Source organism: Callithrix jacchus, chromosome 10 (assembly GCF_049354715.1).
Source record: "Callithrix jacchus isolate 240 chromosome 10, calJac240_pri, whole genome shotgun sequence".
Taxonomy (NCBI): domain Eukaryota; kingdom Metazoa; phylum Chordata; class Mammalia; order Primates; family Cebidae; genus Callithrix; species Callithrix jacchus.
Genome location: NC_133511.1, coordinates 98,145,135 through 98,159,624, shown reverse-complemented (window position 1 = coordinate 98,159,624; position 14,490 = coordinate 98,145,135). Strand labels below are relative to the sequence as shown.

General features: G+C 37.1%; 1 protein-coding gene across 5 annotated transcripts in view; it reads left to right on the top strand.

Moving 5' to 3' along the window:
- The window catches only part of CCDC73 (coiled-coil domain containing 73), a 196,477-nt gene that overhangs the window by 11,162 nt on the left and 170,825 nt on the right, over positions 1-14,490 (top strand). The window contains exon 2 of one of the 5 annotated variants that reach the window (XM_078340810.1): positions 14,005-14,098. The exons of the other annotated variants lie outside the window; for them this stretch is intronic. The gene's annotated coding sequence lies outside the window, so the exon portion shown is untranslated. The remainder of the gene's footprint in view (positions 1-14,004; positions 14,099-14,490) is intronic. 5 annotated transcript variants of the gene reach the window in all.

Genomic DNA, 14,490 nt, shown 5'->3' with positions numbered 1-14,490 from the left:
GAAATGGAAATTCCATTTGACCCAGCAATCCCATTACTGGGTATATATCCAAAGGACTATAAATCGTTCTACTATAAGGACACATGCACACGAATGTTCATTGCAGCACTGTTTACAATAGCAAAGACCTGGAAACAACCCAAATGTCCATCGATGATAGACTGGACAGGGAAAATGTGGCACATATACACCATGGAATATTATGCAGCCATCAAAAACGATGAGTTCATGTCCTTTGTAGGGACATGGATGAACCTGGAGACCATCATTCTCAGCAAACTGACACAAGAACAGAAAATGAAATACCGCATGTTCTCACTCATAGGTGGGTGTTGAACAATGAGAACACATGGACACAGGGAGGGGAGCACTACACACTGGGTCTGTTGGGGGGAATAGGGGAGGGACCGTGACGGGTGGGGAGTTGGGGAGAGATAGCATGGGGAGAAATGCCATATATAGGTGAAGGGGAGGAAGGCAGCAAATCACACTGCCATGTGTGTACCTATGCAACTATCTTGCATGTTCTTCACATGTATCCCAAAACCTAAAATGCAATTAAAAAAAAGAGAAATAAAAATAAAAATAAACAGATATTTCCCTAAAGAAAAGGGGAAAAAAAGGCCTCAGAGAGTTCCCTCACCCCTTTCACCATGTGAGGACACAGGAAGCAGGACCTCACCAGATACTGAATCTGCTAGCATTTTGATCTAGGACTCCCCAGCCTCCAGAACTGTGAGAAATAAATTTTTGTTATTTGTAAGCCACACAGTCTGATATTTTGTTAGAGTCATCTGAACAGATTCAGACAAGGATCCTGTTTCCTGGATCCTGTGCCTTTCTCTTCCTTAGAGAAATCCTTAAGGAGTTTCCTGAGAAAGGGTGCATAGAAGGTAAATTGTTTTGGACACTCCGTATCTGAAAATATCTATCTTTACTGTTGACATGGCTGGTAAAATTCCAATCTGGTAATCATTTTTCCTTTAAATTGAGGGATTAGTTTCTTTATTCTAGCTTCCATTGTGGATATTGAAAATTCCAGTTTAATTTTTTATATTTTGTATGATTTTTTTTCCTTTCTGGGAAGCATATAGGATTTTTCCATTTCCTCTAGTGTTCTGTTATTTCACTATGACATATCTTGGTGCTAACGCTTGATGGGCTCTTTTAATATGCAAAGTTATATTTTTTAATTTTGGGAAACTGATTTAGAAACTTTTTGATGATTTATTCTCTAATTTCTTTGTTCATTCTTTCTGGGACTTTTAGGGTACGGTTATTGGGACTTCTGGATTAATCCTTCAATTTTCTAATCTTTGTTTCTTTAATTTTCTGTTTCTTTGGCTTTTTGCTTCTTTTTGCAAGATTTCTTTAACTTTGTCTTCTAATCCTTCTATTGGATTTTTCATTTTCATGATCTTAATTTTTACAAGAACTGTTTCTGTGAAGCATCTTTTTTCATAGATGTAATATATACTCTTATCTCTTCATAAGAAAGTTAATGATGCTGTACTGAATGCTATGGATAAGAAAATAATTTTAAGAAGAATGTTAATAGTATTTCTTTTGAAAGAGTTTCCTTTGCTTAATGTTTGCTTTCTCTGAGTTAGTTTTTAAAATTTCAGTTTGTTTTAGTCTTTGTCTTTGAAATTAGACACTTTCCCCTAAAAATCTATTGGTTTTTTCCTTTCTGCTCTGAATTTAAGAATAGGGCACCAGAAAGATAATTGGAGGTTATATATGCTTAGATATAGCCTATTGACTATGGTCTTCATCGTAGGGTTATCTGACTAGAACATTTTGTGAGGAAACTCCTGTTATCGTATTATTTATTTTTATCATATTTTCTCTTAGCCTGGTCGAATTCCCTAGGACAGTGGCCCCCAACCTTTTTGGCACCAGGGACTGGTTTTGTGGAAGACAGTTTTTACGCAGACTGGGGCTGGGGGAGGATGGTTTCAGGATGACTCAGGCACATAACAACTTATTGGGCACTTTATTTCTATTATTTTTACGGTGTAATATGTCATGAAATAATTATACAACTCACCATAATGTAGAGTCAATGGGAGCCCTGAACTTGTTTTCCTGCAACTATACTGTCCTATCTGTGGGTGATGGGAGACAGTGACAGATCATCAGGCATTAGATTCTCATAAGGAGTGTGCAACCTGGATCCCTCCCATGCATAGTTCACAAAAGGGTTTGCATTCCTATGAGAATCTAATGCTGCTGCTGAGCTGATAGGAAGCAGAGCTCAGGTGGAAATGTGAACAATGGGGAGTGGCTGTAAATACAGATGAAGCTTCACTTGTTCACATGGCCTGGTTCCTAACTCCTGCCTTAGAAAACACACACTTCCAATCTGCTGCCTCAAAAGCTGTCTAGCTATCAGCAGATAGCTTGTGGGTATCTCAACATTTGATAAACACTTTTTTTCATGTAGTAGTCACCCCAGACCCTTTCTCAATTGCACCTGGTATCCCAGTAAACCCATTCCAGAGGCTTTGTTTTATCATCAAAAACAGCGTCCAATCTTCTGCCCAGGTGAGAGAGGGTAGCTGCTGATACCCAAACAGCTCTTGAGGCAGCAGATTTGAAATGTGTGTTTTCTAAGGCAGGAGTTAGGAACCAGGCCACACAGCAGGAGGTGAGCGATGCCAAGTGAGCAAGGAAAGCTTCATCTGTATTTACAGCTGCTGCCCATTGTTTGCATTTCCGCCTGACGCTGCCTTCTATCAGATCAGCAGCAGCATTAGATTCTCATAGGAGTGCAAACGCTTTTGTCACGTACCTAACCAGAAAGAGAGAGGGAATCTATGGGTCTTCTTAAACAGACTTTCTAGTAATCATCCTATTTTTGACTTGACCTTTACCTTCACCTTTAGAGGTTCCTGGCATCAGCAGACTGTTGGCAGAGAGGGGAGTAAGAATAAGAGTGGTGTAAATCAAATTGCTTCTCAGTTTTCCCCATTGCTGGCTTAGCTTTCTCAGGTGCAATAAATATTTCTACTTTTTTATCTGCCTGCCAAAAAACAGAGTTTTACTGTTTTTGTCTTAGATACCATTCTGTTTGTTCTAAGGCTTATGCCTTAAATCACCCACTGTCATTTAGTGGAGTGGAACTAAATACCTGTGTTCAATCCACTATCTTTAATTAGAAGACCTGAGTCCTGTTTTTATTATTGTTGATGTTTTTAACAAAGTGTTAACATGAATATTTTTTGTTATAAACCGCACAGACACTTTTCTTTTGAGTCAGGGTCTCACTGTGTTACCTAGGCTGGAATGCAGTGGCATGATCTTGGGTCACTGCAACTTCCACCTCCTGGGCTCAAGCAATCCTCCTACCTCAGCCTTCTGAGTAGCTGGGACTACAGGCACGCACCACCACACCTGGCTAACTTTTTAAACTTTTTGTAGAGATGGAGTCTTGCCATGTTGCCCAGGCTGGGCATAGACTTTTGAGAGGCACTATAATGTAGTGGTTAAGAGTACAACCTTGGAACCAGATTGCTGGATTCATGTCCTGGTTCCACCCCTTGTTGCATATCTTTGGGCAAGTTCCTTAATCTCTCTATGCCTTAGTTTTCTCATTTAGAAATGAAAATGATAACAGTAAACATCTCATAAAGTTGTTTGGAGAACTAAATATGAAGTGTTAGAAGACAGTTTTGCATGTATTAAGTGCTCAACAAATGTTAGCCATTATTATTTAAGTGGGTACATATATTCCATTAGATAGTGATAACTTAATTGGCTGTTTTTCTATTACTGGATATTTAGGTTGTTTCTAACTTTTCTTTCTTTTTTTTTATTAGTAAATATTTAGTTGTAAACATCTGTTAACGTAAAACTTTTTCTGCATTTAGGATTTTTTTCTTTTGAATAGATTCTTAGATGTGGAGTCAGCATAGAAGAATAATTTATGACTCTTGAGACATTCTAAACTGTTTTTTTGAAAGGATTGCTTCCATTTACATTTCTACCAGAACTATTTGAATGCCTCTTTTACTATTTATTTTTATTAGTACGGTACTATTATTTTTTAAAAACCTTTGCTAATTTGATAGGTAAATGTGTTAATTTATATATTGAGACAGAGTCTTGCTGTATGGCCCAGGCGGGAGTACAGTGGTGTGATCTTGGCTCACTGTAACCTCTGCCTCCCAGGTTCAAGTGATTCCCATGCCTCAGCCTTTCTTGTAGCTGGGATTCCAGGCATGTGCCATCATACCTGGCTAATTTTTGTATTTTTAGTAGAGATGGGGTTTCTCCATGTTGACCAGGCTGGTCTAGAACTCTTGGCCTCAAGCAGTCTGCCTGCCTTGCCCTCCCAAAGTGCTGAGATTACAGGCATGAGCCACCACACCTGACTTGGTATTATTTTAATATAACATATACTTTTTTTTTTTTTTAGATTACCACTGAGGTGCTCACTTTTAATTCAAAGAAAAAAGAGTGATTATTTTTACCTTGCATTTTAGCTCATTTAGAGATGTATGGTAATCTATTATGGAAAGCTGTCATTTATTAACCTGCATACATTCTTTTTTTTTTTTCCTGCCCCATACGAAGGCATAATTGGAAAATGATAACATAGTATTTGTATAGTACAGAGAGGCAAGTGGACAAAACTACTCTTCACGGGTTGCAACCAGCCCTATGTGTTTTGGTCTTCCTAGGCTTTGCCTGGCAGTCTGCAGTACTGAGAGAATCAATAATTGTTAATATCTGTAACGTATTCATGGAACATGAATATTTGTAATATATTCATGGAACATTGTCCTAGCATACCAGTTGGAATGCTGGCCCAGAGATTATTTACTTAAGATCATAGGATTGATTACCATGTGCTTTGCTTATTTGCTCCTTCCATAACACTCCTAACTCCAGTTATATATTTTTTAAAGTTTACCAAATGGAGAAATACTTAATCTTCTTAATTACTTGTCCTGGTTCATATTTTGGGAATATTTGCATGTTTTTAGGTATTTAGCATCAGTTTTCTTTGATTCTTAATACAAAAGATTACAACTGGCCTCAAATTTCTCAGTTCTATTGTTAAGGCCAGTTTATAGTGCTCACAGTTTTGTCTAGTTCTTTAACTTAGCATTTGACAAATTAAGACAAGAAAACAAAAGATACTTTTCTAGACAAGATTTAAATTTCCAGTACATAGTTTAAAAACACCCAGTGACCAAGTGAGCATTTGCATGCTCATGTTAATGTATTTCAGTGGTTGTCACGTTTTAGTGGCTTGTTAAAACACAGGATTGCTGGGCCTTATCCCATTTTCTGACTCAGTAGATCTGAGATAGGTTTGAGAATGTGCATTTCTAACAAGGTCTTAAGTGTTGCTGATACTGGTCCAGGAACCGCACTTTGAAAACCGCTTATTTATTTCATAGTAACATGAAATGTTTTTGTTTTAACATTTTTGATCATTAAGCAGATAAGTAATGTGATTTTTCTGCTCTCAATGTAAAGAGATACTATTCCCAGATTCCACAGATATTTGGCTAATGATTTTGAATGTAGAGCATTTAAGATAGTTTATATAGAGCAAGAAACACATACCAAGTCACATAACAAATGTACTTTAAAGTGTATTTCTGATAAACGAGTAACATTTTGACATTGACTTCCCATAGAATATAGAAGGAACAGTTTGATGAAAATAATTTAGCTTTCTTTATTAATAAAAATAAAAAAATACAAATGTAGTAAACCTCTTAAATCACTACCTTAAATCTCTTTTGTAATATGTTGAAATATGAGTAATAAAACAGATCTATTCCAAGAAATATACCTTTCTTATAAAATATTAGTAATGCTTAAAATATCATTGTTATATGTAATAATAACTTCTAAAAAGGCTCAATAGTATAGAAAGTGAAATCTGACATAGTTGTAGATTTTTTCTGTATTTTATTCAGAATTATTTATTAATTTACCCTATTAGGGTTGTTAATCCAGATAAAAATCTTTTGTAAGCCTTCAACAGTGCTGGTCTTTTAAAGTATTTTTGCATTAAACTTAAAATTTATTGTCAGATTAGGAAACAGTTTTAGAAAAACTGGTTTTTATTTCTTCAAGGTGACACAGTGATGGGGCTGGGTTCAGTGGCTCATACCAATAATCCCAGCACTTTGGGAGGCTGAGGTGGGCAGATCACTTGAGGTCGGGAGTTCAAGACCAGCCTGGACAATATGGCAAAACCCTATCTTTACTAAAAATACAAAAATGAGCCAGGTGTGATGGCGCATGCCTATGTCCCAGCTACTTGGGAGGCTAAGGCAGGAGAATCACTTGAACTCAGAAGGTGGAGGTTACAGTGAGCCAAGATCACACCACTGCACCATTCCTGCCTGGGCGACAGAGGAAGACTCCATCTCAAAAAAAAAAAAAAAAAAGGTTACATAGAGAAAGTAATCAAGTTTTTTCTCAAGTCTAGGATTTCTGACTTTAAGTTCAATGATTTTTTTTTTTTAAATCATACTTTGTGGAAAGAAATACTCTATAAACTTCAGAGAAGCAATTTGAGGATCAAAGGAAAAATATAAGTGAAATTGTTTTGGTGGTAAGGGGTTGTATATATACATATGTATATGTATATGCTGTGGGGTTGGGGGAGTGAATGAAAGAAGAGTAAAACAGTTCTTGCCTTTCAGACACATCCCACTGGAGAGGCAGACTGAATATATAAAGAACTGGAGAATTCTTGTTAAACGCTAGTGTTGAATTTAAGCACACAACATGAATTGAGAAAATCGAAGAATAAAGTGGCCAGAGAAGGGTTTCTAGAGAAAAGAGACCTTGATATGAGCATAAAAGATGGTTAGATAAGTGGAGTGAGTAAAAAGTTATTCTTGGTACGGAGGAAAAATGAGCATGGATTAGTAGGAGACAGTAAGGAAACTAATAGAGGAAGTCTTTTGGGTGCAGAAGATTAAAGTTGAAAGGGGGATGAAACTAGAAAGTGGGGAACCCCGAAATTTTAGGCACAGACATTTGGGCTTGATTTGTATACAAAAATAACCCTTGAATTTGGAAATTGATGAGATTTAGGTGATGTTTTGCAAAGTAATTCTGGAGAAAATATGCACAATAGATTGAAGTGGGAGAGAAGATTAAATAAAGGGATAACAGGAAAATGTGATTATAATTTATGTCTGAGGTAATGAGGGTCTGGATAGATTGACAGCAGTAGGAGTAGTGATGTAGAATGAATCTAAGAGCAAATTAGAAGGAAGAACAAACATGTCCATTTAGAGATTAGATTTAGGGGATGAAGGAGAAAGTGAAAGTGAGAGTGTGGTTGACAGAGAAAGTGAGTAAGAGGTGGAGAAGCAGTGAGAGAAAGAGAAAGATGTCAAAAGATTTTATGGATGTTCATTGGAGATTAGAGTACATGATACTATGGAAAGCAATGAAATTAAAAAGATTTGAAGAAGAAGAAAAAGTACAAATTTTGATTTGTTAAATTTGGTGTGAAAAAATGCAAACGAATACTTCAGAAATTGCTGAAGATGAATTGGGAATCTGTCACATGGCAGTTGTGTGATAGAAGTTTGAAGCTGAAAGTAAGTTAAGTGACAAAATAAGAAGGGAGACACAAAAAGGTCAAACAAAGCATGTGAAAATATAGCTACCCGTTAACAGATTTGTTAATATCAACAGATTCCCAATCTGTTGCTCTTTGAATGAAGCAGGAGCCACTAACTAAATACCCTCAGGGACTACCTAAGTGAAGTAAATTTATTTAATACTCAACTAATATTTATTTAATCTCATATATTATGCTGTATCTGGTCATGTCCTAGATGCTCAAGCTGCAGTATGGCCAAGATAGAAGAGATTTTGGCCTCACAAAGCTAGTATTTTAAAGGAGGAGATACAATAAATAAAACGAATGCATAATCAACATCATTTAAGATGATTTAGGATAGTGGAAGTGCTCTGGAGAAAATAAAACAGGATAGATAATATGCTAAGAGTGCTTAGGTATGCTACTTACTGAAGAAGTAACAATTGACCTGAAACTGCAAAAACATGAAGGAAATTCTATGTTAAGATGTGGATATAGAGCATTCCACACAGAAGGAATAGCAAGCCTGTAGGTCTTAAAGCTGGAATAAATTTGGTATGTTTTTGAATTTAAAGACCTATTCAGTGTCTACTGTGTGCCAAATATTTTGCTAGGCTCTGGGGGATACAACAGTGGCTAAAGTGGCAACACTGCCTCCCAAAGCTGAGTGGCAAAGAAATCTACATTTGGTGCACACTCTGGTAGACAGTTCCTTTGGTAAGTTAATGTATTAAATGTAAATGATAAATTATATAAATGTATATTTTTAAAAATGTTTTTTTCTCATAGTTTTTGTCAGAGAGTATTTAAGTACTAGATAGATATCATTTTTTCCATAACACTCTCCTTAAAACCTTCCTGTGGACAGAATTAATTGCTTTGTCATTTGTACTTTTATAGGTACTTTATATATGTTTCCGTTTTAGTGCTTATCACACTGTTGGTTTCCATGTCTCTCCAACCAGATTGTGAACTCTATCCTGAGAAACTTGCATTGTGCTATACATATGCTAGGAAGCTAATCAATGTTTCTTTAATCAACTGCTCTATGAAATTATGAGAAATAATTCATTGTTTTACATCATTAAGTTGGGAATTATTTGTTACATGGTCATAGACTCAATGTTTTTAAATTTTGCTGTCCATATTGTCTCTTTTTTACAAGTTCCTTTTCTTGTATTTGCTTTTCATCTCTTTCATGATTTTCTGAAATGCCATCACGTTTTTTTTGAGGACCAATGTTGTTCAAGGTGTTCTATGCACAGTAGAATTTATATAATTAAATAGGAGGTGAGTTTTGAAATCCTTTTTAGAACTTTAAATTAAACATGATAGATTGACCACATCCATTTATTTTTCTCATGCTCATTAAAGTGCATGAAAAGGGTTTTAACTCACAGAGACAGGAGAACAGAGGATGATTTAACAGAGTCTGTCAGAAAGCAAACAGAGGAGCACTGTGACTGACTTAAAAGTTCAGAAGTTTTCTTAGCACTTGGAAACAACAGGTACTTTGAAAGGCAGGAATAAAACTTGGGAATAAAAAGGAAGACTTGTTGAAAATATATGTATAGAGTACTTGAACCTTTCTTTCCAGGTCTCTTTCCCTGCAGGAGATGAAAAGTTTGTGTGCTGGAAAAATGGAACCATGGCAATTCTAGTTAGGAGTACACCAGATAAAGCAGAGGACAGGGATGAGGCATGGGGCTGAAAATGGAAATTAAGTAAAAATTTACCAATTGAACTGTGGAATCCTTACCTTCTACTATTATGCTTCTATCAGAAGGCATACTGCCAGATAAAATCCTCTACCCTCTCCTCGTAAACTTCAGGATAGGAAAATGGAGAGTTTTCTGGGAAAAATGAAAAGCCTGAGAGAAAACATGTCTACATATTGACATTAGGGGTGTGAACCCCTAGTGAAAAATCTGTTTTATCATCATCACCCAGTAGTGAAAGCTGTCAGTCAATAAGCTCTCCCTCCGTGCTTCTATTCACCTTTTTTTTTGAGATGGCGTCTTGTTCTGTTACCCAGCCTGGTAACCTCAAATTCCTGGGCTCAAGTGATCCTGCCACCTCAGCCTTCCAAGTTGCTGGGAGATGTGTGCCACCATGCCTGGCTTTTTTGTATGTATGTGGAGATGAGGTCTCACTGCATTTCCCAGGCTGGTCTTGAACTCCTGGACTCAAGTGATCCTCCTGCCTCAGCCTTCCAGAGTTCAAGGATTATGGGGGTGAGCCACCACTCCTGGCCCCATTCAATTTTTAATGTATCATTCCACTTTTTTAAAAATAGCTTTATTGAGATGTAGTTTCCATACCATATGGTTTACTCATTCAAAGTGTACAATTCAGTAATTTTTAGTATATTCACAATTGTTTATCTATCACCACAATCAATTTTAGAATATTTTTATCACCTCAAAAAGAAACCCCAACCATACTCATTGGCAGTCATTCACTATTCCCCTCTAATACTGCTTCACCCCCCATAACCTAAGCAACCACAGATCTGCTTTACGTCTCTGTGGATTTACTTATTCTGGACATTTCATGTAAGTTGAATCATATAATATGTGGCCTTTTGTGATTGACTTCTTCATTTAGTGTAACATTTTCAAGGTTCATCCATGTTGTTGCATGTATCATTGCTTCATCCCTTCTTATTGTGGACTAACATTCTGTTTTATAGATGGGCAACATTTATTTATCCATTCTCCAGCTGATAGACATTTGGATTGTTTCCATCTTTTGGCCATTATGATTAATGCTGTTATGAATATTTATGTGTAGTGTTCTCTTATGTGTACTGTAGGACTCTAAGTGGAATTGCTGAGTCATATGGTAACTTTATGTTTAACCTTTTGAGGAACTGCCTAGGCTGTTTTCTAGTTGCACCATTTTGTATTCCCATCAGCAGTTTATGAAGGTTCCAATTTCTTACATCCTTGTCAACAGTTGTTATTATTTGTCTTTTTGATTATAGTGTGTCATTCTATTTTCAAACTTTTATAGTTCAAATAATAGAATAGCTAACACCTTCTGACAAAGGGCTGATATCCAGAATTTACAAAGAACTCAAACAGATTTACAAGAAAAAAACAAACAAGCCCATTCAAAAGTGGGCAAAGGATGTGAACAGACACTTTACAAAAGAAGACATACATGAGGCCAACAAAATGAAAAAATGCTCATCATCACTGGTCATTAGAGAAATGCAAATTGAAACTACATTGAGATACCATCTCACGCCAATTAGAATGGCGATCATTAAAAAATCTGGAGACAACAGATGCTGGAGAGGATGTGGCAAAATAGGAACACTTTTACACTGCTGGTGGGAGTGTAAATTAGTTCAACCATCGTGGGAGACAGTGTGGCGATTCCTCAAGGACCTAGAAACAGAAATTCCATTTGATCCAGCAATCCCATTACTGGGTATATATCCAAAGAACTATAAATCGTTCTACTGTAAGGACACATGCACATGAATGTTCATTGCAGCACTGTTTACAATAGCAAAGACCTGGAACCAACCCAAATGCCCATCGATGATAGACTGGACAGGGAAAATGTGGCACATATACACCATGGAATATTATGCAGCAATAAAAAACGATGAGTTCATGTCCTTTGTAGGGACATGGATGAGCCTGGAGAACATAATTCTCAGCAAACTGACACAAGAACAGAAAATGAAATACTGCATGCTCTCATTCATAGGCAGGTGATGAACAATGAGAACGCATGGACACAGGGAGGGGAGCACTATGCACTGGGGTCTGTTGGGGGGAATAGGGGAGAGACAGCGGGGGGTGGGGAGCTGTGGAGAGATAGCGTGGGGTGAAATGCCAGATATAGGTGAAGGGGAGGAAGGCAGCAAATCACACTGCCATGTGTGTACCTATGCAACTATCTTGCATGTTCTTCACATGTACCCCCAAACCTAAAATGCAATTTAAAAAAATAGCTAACACCTTTATAACCTTACCTAGATTTCACCTGTTACTAAAAATTTGCTACATTTGTTTTAATCTCTCTCTATATCTCTCTTTCCTGAACCTGTTGAAAGTAACTTGTAAGCATCATGATACTTTGCTCCAAGATACTTAAGCTTGTATCTCCTTAAACAAGGACAAGGACGTTCTCCTTTACAGCCATCTGGCAAATCTACTATTGATTTAGGAATATTATCTCAATATACCATACTCAGTATTCACATTTTCTCATTTTTTCTCTAAATGTCCTCCATAGCTATTTGTTTTTTAAATCTAGGATCTAATTAAAGTTTCTACATTGCATTTGGTAGTCATGTGTCTTTGTTATCCTTTAATCTAGAACAGTCCCCCGTTTTTGTTTTTTTATGATATTGACTAATGCATTATTTATAAATATAAATAGACAGCTGGGGATCATCAGACATTTGAGAAAACTGTGAAAGAGATGGAAACCAAATGGGAGAAAAGAGACAATGTAGGGAATAGAATTAAAAAAATTAAACTAAAAATATTGAATTTTTGTGGCTGCATAGCAAGTCACCTTCAACTAAAAGGTTTAAAACAACAGTGATGGTCGGGCATGGTGGCTCATGCCTGTAATCCCAGCACTTTGGAAGGCCAAGGCGGGTGGATCATGAGGTCAGGAGTTCAAGACCAGCTTGGCCCACATGGTGAAACCTTGTGTCTACTAAAAATACAAAAATTAGCTGGGCATGGTAGTGGTTACCTGTAATCCCAGCTGCTCAGGAGTCGGAGGCAGAGAAATGCTTGAACCTGGGAGGTGGAGGTTGCAGTGAGCCCAGATTGCACCACTGCACTCCAGTCTGGGTGACAGAGTGAGATTCTGTCTCAAACAAAAAAACGGTGATTTATTATTTCTCATAATTTTGTGAGTTTGTTGGAATATTTTTTTTTGCTGATCTTGCCTATGCTGTCTTGCAACAGCACCTGAGTTTGAAGATTGTTGTGGGGAGGAGCCTCAGCTGGGACATTTGGGATGGCTGGGCCTCCTCTCTCCATGTAGTCTTTGATTCTGAACTTCTTGTTCTTGGTGTGACATGGCATGGCAGGTTCAGAGCAACATCTTAAAAATGCAAAGATATCAAGACCTACTCACCAAAACAAATTGTAAGGCAATCCTAGTTTCTAGGAAGTGGAGATGTAGATTTCATCTCTGGAAGGGAGAAGTGACCCTATCATATTTCAAATGTGATGATGGGAGGAATTTGTCACATTAAGCAATTTATCAGTTTACCTGTTTTACATTTCTCACTCAAGCAAAACATATTCACCTTTGTTCCAAGACTTCCAAAAATCCCGACCTCAAACAGTATTGGGCTCAAAGTCCAGGGTTAGTTGATCTGCATCGGTTTGAATGTGATTTAGGCTCTTTGACTGAAGCTTGTCAAGTATAGCTCCTCTTGATCCAGAGATCTATGGACTAAAAAATTATTTGCCTCTCACACATTCAGTACACAGTGGTGAGACAGGGACATGATAACCATAGTAGATGTTTTCATTTAAAAAGGGAAGGAATTTAGCAGTCACTAGTTCATAGCATTTCTGAAATGCAAGTGGACACAAGATATCAGGGGCATGGGATATTTCTTGATTAGGTCTTCATTCTGCAACCTGGAAGTTGTTCCCTAGTAGATTGTTTTCATCTTGGCCATACCTCTGGATTCTTGGCTTAGCTGTTTGAAAGACCATTCGTTTTCCATAAAACATGACCTCTGTTGCAAATGGGTGGTTGTTTTTAGTCTTGTTTTCTACCCATTGTTCTTTGGTGGTTCAAAGGCCTCTTCATTTTTAACCGTGTTAGTCCTTTTTAGTCCAAGCTGGCAGTGCTGCTGCCAGTACAAGTTTTAAAAAACCAAAACTAAACAAACACGAAGCTTCCTGGAGTTTCTATGACTCTTTTCTCCAAAGCCAATCTTTTTAGGACTGATTTTTCCTACCTTGGGCATGTCAGGATGCTCTTAAGATAATGCCCTTGAGATCCTTGTCTAAGACTGCCTTGAATTTTTCCATGGTCCTTAAAATATTCTAAACATACTTACCTGTGGTTTGATATTTATTTAAGCTGTTTCTTATTGTGAACATTTTGTTGATTGGATATTAAATGATTTTATTTTTCAACCCAGCACATCTTCGGTTTTTTGTATAGTATATCCTCCAAAGTTGACTTATGAACTGGAGCAATTTCTTTTTGACTTAATCTCTCTCCCCATACTTTTAATATTCAGCTAAAAAAAGTCAGTTTACACTTCCAGTATTCTGCCTTGAAGTCACCTCAGTCAGATCCACAGTTTAATTAAGTACATTTTCTTTCAAGTTACTGCATACAATACTTTGTCCATTTATTTCTTGATGTCTTTCCAGACTCCTGTAACGGTTTCTTTATTGCTTTTCCAGTTTCCATAACGTCTCTCTGCCACGTTCTTTGCAATTGTGGAATTTTTTGTATAGCATCCTGGTTTTCTAGGAACACAAGAACTTCTCTTATCTGGTAATTATTTATATATTGTTTATATGTTGTTACATATTGTTTAATGGGCACAAATTCCTCCCATTGTGTATCTACACCCCTTTACGATGTGACCTTGTTGTTTCTCCCATCTAGAATTGGAATCAATTTCTTCACCCCTTTGAGTCTAGGATAGCTTTATGAATTGCTTTAGTCAATAGAATGTGGCAGAATTGACACAGTATGAGCTCCACAGTGTAGGCTCCAAGAGGTCTTGCAGTTTTTGCCTTTGAACTATTAAAAATATTCCTCAGAGATCACCATGCTTTGAAGAAGTCTGGGGTAAAAAGCATGTGAAGAAACAGACCCATAGTTCCAGTTTTTCCAGCTGAGCTCAATCCTAACTAAGCAAATCTAACCACTGAATAAACTTA